This window comes from Dioscorea cayenensis, chromosome 7 (assembly GCF_009730915.1).
Source record: "Dioscorea cayenensis subsp. rotundata cultivar TDr96_F1 chromosome 7, TDr96_F1_v2_PseudoChromosome.rev07_lg8_w22 25.fasta, whole genome shotgun sequence".
Lineage (NCBI taxonomy): Eukaryota > Viridiplantae > Streptophyta > Magnoliopsida > Dioscoreales > Dioscoreaceae > Dioscorea > Dioscorea cayenensis.
The window spans coordinates 28,233,167-28,240,634 of NC_052477.1; positions in this window are offsets into that span (position 1 = coordinate 28,233,167).

Consider the following 7,468-nt stretch of genomic DNA (forward strand, 5'->3'; position numbering starts at 1 on the left):
CTAATTTATTTTGAAGTGATTGGTTTAGGTGTAGCAAAATAAGGTTTTGGTTTATAAGTTAGGTGGGTGCATGAGAACTTAACGATTGATGATATTTTTTCTTTTATGGTCTTTCCAACTTCCCCTGATCTCAATTTTAAAATACTATCAGTCTTTGAAATTGTATAGCCTATCTGTTATTTTAATTCTTTAGCAAGTGCAATTATTGTTACTGAGAATGAAGATTAAAATCTATGTTTGAAATATTTCTATGACTAGTTGATGGCCATTGTGGTCACTAGTTGTCGGACTTAAAGGTTTTAAATAAGTTTCTTGATGCCCACTAGAATATTTGTAAATAACTGACTGAAAAAACAAGGTGATCAGATTTACTTGTTCATGTAACTACTAGGAGAGCTGTGATCTCTTATGTCTATTTTTAATGAATAATATTGGTTGGATATTAAATATTTATGGGTTTTTGCAAGTTTTTTAATTTGTTTTTTAGTTATGCCGTCAAAATTCTGGAGATTTGACAGGCAATTATGTGTTTGCTAGTTCTCTACAGTATAAATTCCTTCTATTTTCCAGGTACATAACCATATTTTATAGTGGACATTTGACTTGCATTTATTTATTGTAATTAGGATATAGGAGGGTGTGATATTCAAAAACAGGAAAATCTTGAAGCTGTAGCCAAGGGGTGTCCTACTTCTTTATGGTCCACCTGGCACTAGTAAAACTATGCTTGCCAAGGTTGTAGCCAATCATACAACTGCTGCATTTATACGCGTGGTCAGTTCAGAATTTGTTCAGAAGTATTTGGGTGAGGCATGTCTAATAAATATTCCACATGCATTTGATTCCTCTGTGTACCTCTTTCTTTCTAATGGTTTAGATTGTTGGAATATGATTGAAGATGGTGCTATGATGAACAGAAGTGCAAGGAGATTGACATCCCACCCTCAGAAGATATGCCGGTTATGGGAGAGTATGTTGAAGATCTATTCATGATGAATGCTTTTTTTGAAGGTGTCTTGTTTTGTTTTTAATGAGCACAGTACCATGCATTAATATGCACGTACGGTGTGAAGTTTGCAATGTTATGCTTTTACTCTGCTTTGGTTGTATTGTTTTTTTGAGTTTGAATTTGAAGCTAATGTAGTTTTTTTGCAGCTACTTCTCCATAACAAGTGTGTGTGTGTGCTGTGATGTGTGCGAGTGTGTTTGCACCTGAAGAGTTCTACATAGATCACTGATGTGGCAATTTTTAAGTAATTCTACTTGAGCAGAAATACTATGGTGTAATTGTCCTTATAATCTTACTGAGGATTCAACCTGGATTATTTATTTTTATTTGTGTGTGTGTGTGTGGTGTGTGAGCATTGGTAGCATTCAGCAATCAGTTGGCAAGTCCTGGACTTCATCATTTCATGTAGAGCATACTTTCTTATTTTTCTTCATCCTAAGCAACTTCTCTTGTTTCTGTATGCTGGTGTCACAGGATTGCTTTCTTGGCTGTTCATGATAATCACTATATAGATAGTTCAGATCTATCTGATCGAGTTTCTTATAGAAAGCAACTTGAAAAACTCAAACACTTGATCAGGAAAATTCATGCAAGCTCAAGAAAACCAGAATAAAAGTAAAACAGAAGCCATGTCAAAAGAATAATGATACCAGATCATATATAACTCAAATGCTTCTCAAATTTCATACATATGAAGTTAAGATCAAGTACATAAACTCTCTTATATAAACTTCAGATCAAAACACACTTAAAGAAGCAGGAAAATTCAAACATCAATCAACTCTCAAAGAAAAACATAACCATTCTTACATAAGAACCCATAATATATCACTGTGAAAGTTCAGTGACTGAATTGAACTGAACCTGCTCAATCACACCACACGCGTCAGTTGTTCCTCAGCTGCACCGCTTGAGTCGTTTCCTTGCCTCGAACTTGATACAAAGCCCTTGATCATCAAATCTCAGCCGTTCAGAACAAACACAATCTATATCTCTCTAAATGCCTCGAACTTAAACCTCTTACCATGATGGATGAGATCTTGGCCACACGATCTCTGGCTAATCTTGTTGCTGAGATTGTTTTTCCCTGCCTCAAACTATGTACTCACTTGATCTTCAAATCCTGACCATCCATCACATTCCCACCGATTCTTCAACTGACTTAACAGACTTTCAAACATGGGAAAAGACTAACATACCCTCGGCTTCTTAACAAATGACACCAGGACACACTGAGCTGCAGCTTCACTGCTTCCTCTCTGCAATTGTACTTGATCTTCAATCAATTTCAACAAAATCTCCCCTTGATTGAAGATGACAAACATCCATTTCACCTCTGAACTGTTTGTGCTTTTGGACACTTAGACATTTGGTAAATATATCTGCAACTTGTATATCAGTGGAGCAATAGTTCAACTAAATTTTCTTCCTTGCTATAAGTTCTCGAACATGATGATATTTAACATCCATGTGCTTTGTTCTTCTATGAAGAGCTGGATTCTTTGCAATAGCAATGCAAGACTTATTGTCACACCAAATCTGAGTTGCTGCTTCACAAATTAACCCACAATCATATAAGATTTTCTCCATCCATAAACTCTGACAACAAGCTGAACTTAATGATATGTATTCAGCTTCAGTAGATGATAAGGCCACAATTTCCTGCTTCTTTGAAGCCCAACAAACAGCACCTGAACCTAGATTAAAGACATAACCTGATGTGCTTTTCCTGTCCTCCTTATTACCACACCAATCACTATCACAGTAACCTTCAAGTACACACTCAACTCCACAATTATACTGAATTCCAAAATTTAAAGAACCAGCAACATACCTCAGTACTTGCTTAGCAGCCCCCAGATGAATTCTTGTAGGATTTAGCATGTATCTGGATAATTGGTTTACAGCAAACACCAAATCAGGTCTAGTATGAGTTAGGTATAGCAATTTGCCAACTAATCTTCTATAATTAGTTGCATCTGTGCCTTCTGCTTCTTGAGTAAGTTGTAATTTTGTACACTGACTCATTGGCACATTCACTGCCTTACATTCCTGCATATTAAACTGCTTCAACATCTCTTTTGCATACCTCTTCTGTGAAACATGTATACCTTATGCCTTTGATATATTTCTAGCCCCGAGAAAATATTTAATTAGACCCAAATCTGACATCTCAAACTCCTGTTTCAATGTTGCTTTGAATTCTTCCACCATCTCCATTGATGATCCTAAGCAAATTAAATCATCAACATACACACATATCAACAGCATCTCTCCTTCATTTTTTATCTTCCTATACAAGGTATGTTACATCTCACCTAGCTGAAATTCGTGACTCAAACCATCCATCTAACCTTTCATACCGAGCTCTTGGGGGCTTGTTTTAAACCATACAAAGCTTTAAATAATTTATACACTTGATTTTCTTTTCCCTGCACTTCAAATCCCTTGGGTTGTGAAACATATACTTCTTCTTCAAGTGTTCCATTCAAAAAAGCTGATTTAACATCTAAGCTGAAAAAAATTGGCGAGCCTCTTTTGTGCTCCAAGTGCTAAAAATCATCCTCCTTTGTCTCCATTCTTGCCACGAGGAGCAAAGACCTCTTCATAGTCAATCCCAAATTCTTGAGCATAGCCTTTAGCAACTAGCCTGGCTTTATGCTTGTCAATCTCACCATTAGGTTTCAATTTGGTCTTGTATATCCATTTGACTCCAATTGCCTTCTTTCCTGCTGGTAGTTCACACAACTTCCAAGTATAATTCTCTGAATTGCATCAATTTCTACTGTCATTGCTTGTCTCCAATGTTCTAATTTTTCAGCCTCTTCATAACAGCTTGGATCGAGTTACATTTTAATGCAAATGAACAACTCTCATACAAATCTTTTTCAATGCTCTAACTTTTCGGGTTGGAGACTCATCAATCTTGGAATCGATTACGAATCCTTACGAGCTGCAGAATTTACCATTCCCACTATTTCTATCAACTCCGAGTACTTGATTCAGATTGATTCCTAGTTTCTTGAGTTTACTGCAAATGCTTCGATTTTTCTTTTTACGTAAAACAACCATCTTTGATGTTTGATCATCCAATCTGTCATCCCTTTGCCGAGTCGACTCCACAAACCTCACATCTCTGCTAATCAGTACCTTCCCTGAATCTGGCAAATAAATTCTGTAGGCTTTCTCATTTAAGCAATAACCAATGAAAATCCCTTTTCACTGGCTCTATCATTCAACCTACGTAATTTTCTGTATGAGGCACATGTACCATAGCTACACAACCAAATACTCCTTAAATGAGAAATTTTGGGCTTTCGACTTTCAAACCAAGCTTCATAAGGTGTTCTTCCCCAAGCTGCAAAAGTTGGTGATACATTGGACGAGATACACTGCTTTATTAAAATTGCCTCACCCCAGAAACTTTTGGGTAAGTTACTAGTCTTGAGCATACTTCTTGCCTTCTCCACCAAAGTCCTATTCTTCCTTTCAGCTACACCATTCTGCTGAGGAGTAAGGAGGCGATTAATTCATGCTTTATACCCCTCGATCATAGAAATCACGAAACTCTTTTGACATAAATTCTCCACCTCTATACGTGCGAGAATCCTCAGCTGATTCCCACGATCGTCTTTCCACCATTGTGACAAATTTTTTAAAACAACTGAGTACTTCATACTTGAATTTCAGAATGTACACCCGCACATCCTTGAAAAAAATCATCAATGGCGAGAAAATATGCTTACCTCCACCATTAGATTACGTACTGCATGGGACCACATACATCAGCATGTACAAGATGAAGTCTTCTTCTAGCTCTCTAAGACTTGTCAGACTGAAATGGACACCTTGTTAGCTTTCCAAATATACATTCTTCACAATGATTTTTCTTTTTCAACTTGAGTAAACCCGGAACCATCTCCTTACATGCAAGCGACTTCATTCCCTGAAAATTCAGGTGCCCATACCTTCTATGCCACAACATTGCCAATTCTTCATTTTTGGCTAAATTGATCTGCTCTTGACTTGAAAACTCCACATGAAATAAATTGTTGGTATTCTTCTGAATTTTGAACAAAATTCTGCCAGTCCTTCCATCTCTGATGACACAGCCATCTTCTTTGCTAAAATTAACATCATAACCTCCCTCAATTAACCGTCCTACACTCGATTAGATTATGTGCCAACAAAAGGTACATCACGCACACCATCAATCAATCTCAAATCGCCCATCAAACATTTTTATTGCAAGTGATCCTACGCCACATACATTCAATTCTTTATTATCACCTAGTCGACCTTGTGTTGTAGTGTTTCATCAAGGCTGTGAAATAATTCTCTTCTTCGAGTCCTTATGACTAGATGTTCCACTATCCAACAACCAAATGGATGAATTCTCCACACCTTGCCCATCATGTACCATGAACAAATGCCCATAATCTCCTTCAATTACTACATTAGATGAGCTTCCTGCTTCATTTGTATTTCTATTCTGTCTGAGACCGGCAATGAGACTGATAATGCCCATATTTCTTACATTTAAAGCATTGAATATTTTTGCGGTCCTCCTCTACTAAATCCCTTCCAAAGCTGCCTTTGACCTCTTCCAAATCGCCAAAAGCTCTTGTACCACCTCTCTTTGAATTCTCTCAGATTATGTTGTGCTTGCATACTTGCTCTTTGATCACCAAATCTGGAACTCTCACCCGACTCTTCCTCTACCTCTAAACCTTCCAACTCTACCTCTTCCTCTCCAATTAGTTCCACCACTCACGGAACCTCCACTGCATCACAAAAGCTTCATGTCTTTCGGCCTTTTCGATGGAAATTGATTAAATACGGCTTCATGAGGCTTGAAGAGAGCCACTCAATTCATCAAGAGTCACCTTTGACATATCCCTTGCCTCTTCAGATTGAAGTCACTACATGTACAAAATCTTGATGATAGGCTCCTCATCACCTTCAAAAACCACTTGAGTCCTTCAACTCACTTCCCATACCCTCTAATCTGATTTACCACTGCTAATACTCTTGTAATATAATCTTTGAGCTGTTTCATCTTCTTTCATCGTCAAAAGATCAAATCTTTGCCTCAAAGTTTGCTGCCCTAGCTGACACCATCCTTGATGTCCCTTGATTCTCATTCTTGATATGATCCCAAGCCTCCTTTGCGAGAATCAAACCTCACGATTCTATGCAAAATTGTCTCATCTGACTGCTTTAACATGGGAAATAGAGCATTTGCATCATCTTCACTTTCTTTTCCGGTTGGTTTTATGCACTAATGCCTTCCTCAATCACTTTCCAAAGCCTTTGGGATCTAAAAAGGTCTTCATTCTATAGCTCAGATGCTCATACCCATCTCCTCTGAAAATAGGCAGAAGTGTGTGAGATATATCAGTGTTGAGTGCGGATGATGAGCTTGAAGCCATTGGTGAGTGGTTTTTACTTCCCTCCCTTACTCATCAATGCCTTCTCAAATCACATCACCTGACCACACAAATCAACAAAAACAATACGAATCAGCTGAGCAAGACAAACAGTGACAAACAACAACCTCGAAACTTCTCAACACGGACACAGGCAAAAACTGCAATCGCCAAGCTGAAACCCGGATCTCATACCATACGGCTACGATACCCGCGATAATCACTATATAGATAGTTCGGATCTATCGATCAAGTTTCTTATAGAAAGCAACTTGAAAAACTCAAACACTTGATCAGGAAAATTCATACAAGCTCAAGAAAACCAGAATAAAAGTAAAACAGAAGCCATGTCAAAAGAATAATGATACCAGATCATATATAACTCAGGATGCTTCTCAAATTTCATACATATGAAGTTAAGATCAAGTACATCAACTCTCTTATATAAACTTTGAGATCAAAACACACTTAAAGCGGGAAAGAATTCAAACATCAATCAACTCTCAAGAAAAACATAACCATTCTTACATGAGAACCCATAATATATCACTTTGTGAAAGTTCGGGTAGTGAATTGAGCTGAACTCAGCTCAATCACACCACCGCCGCAGTTGTTCTTCAGGTGTCAGCGCTTGAGTCGTTTCACTTGCCTCGAACTTGATACAAAGCCCTCGATCAGTCAAATCTCGATAGATTCGAGAACAGAAACCCCAATCCGCATCCTCTCTAAATGCCTCGAACTTAAACCTCTTACCCATGATGTATGAGATCTTGACCACTGCGATCTCGGCTAATCTTGTTGGGCTTTGAGATTGTTTCACCTTTCGAAACTATGTACTCACTTGATCTTCAAATCGACCATCCATCACATTCCCCATCGATCTCCTTTCAACCGACCTAACAGACTTTCAAACATGGGAGAGAGACTAGCCTGTACTTTTCGGCTGCTTAACAAATGACACCAGATATTATCGTGTTGCAGCCTTTCATCGGCTTCTTCTGCAATTGTAATTAATCTTCAATCAATTTCA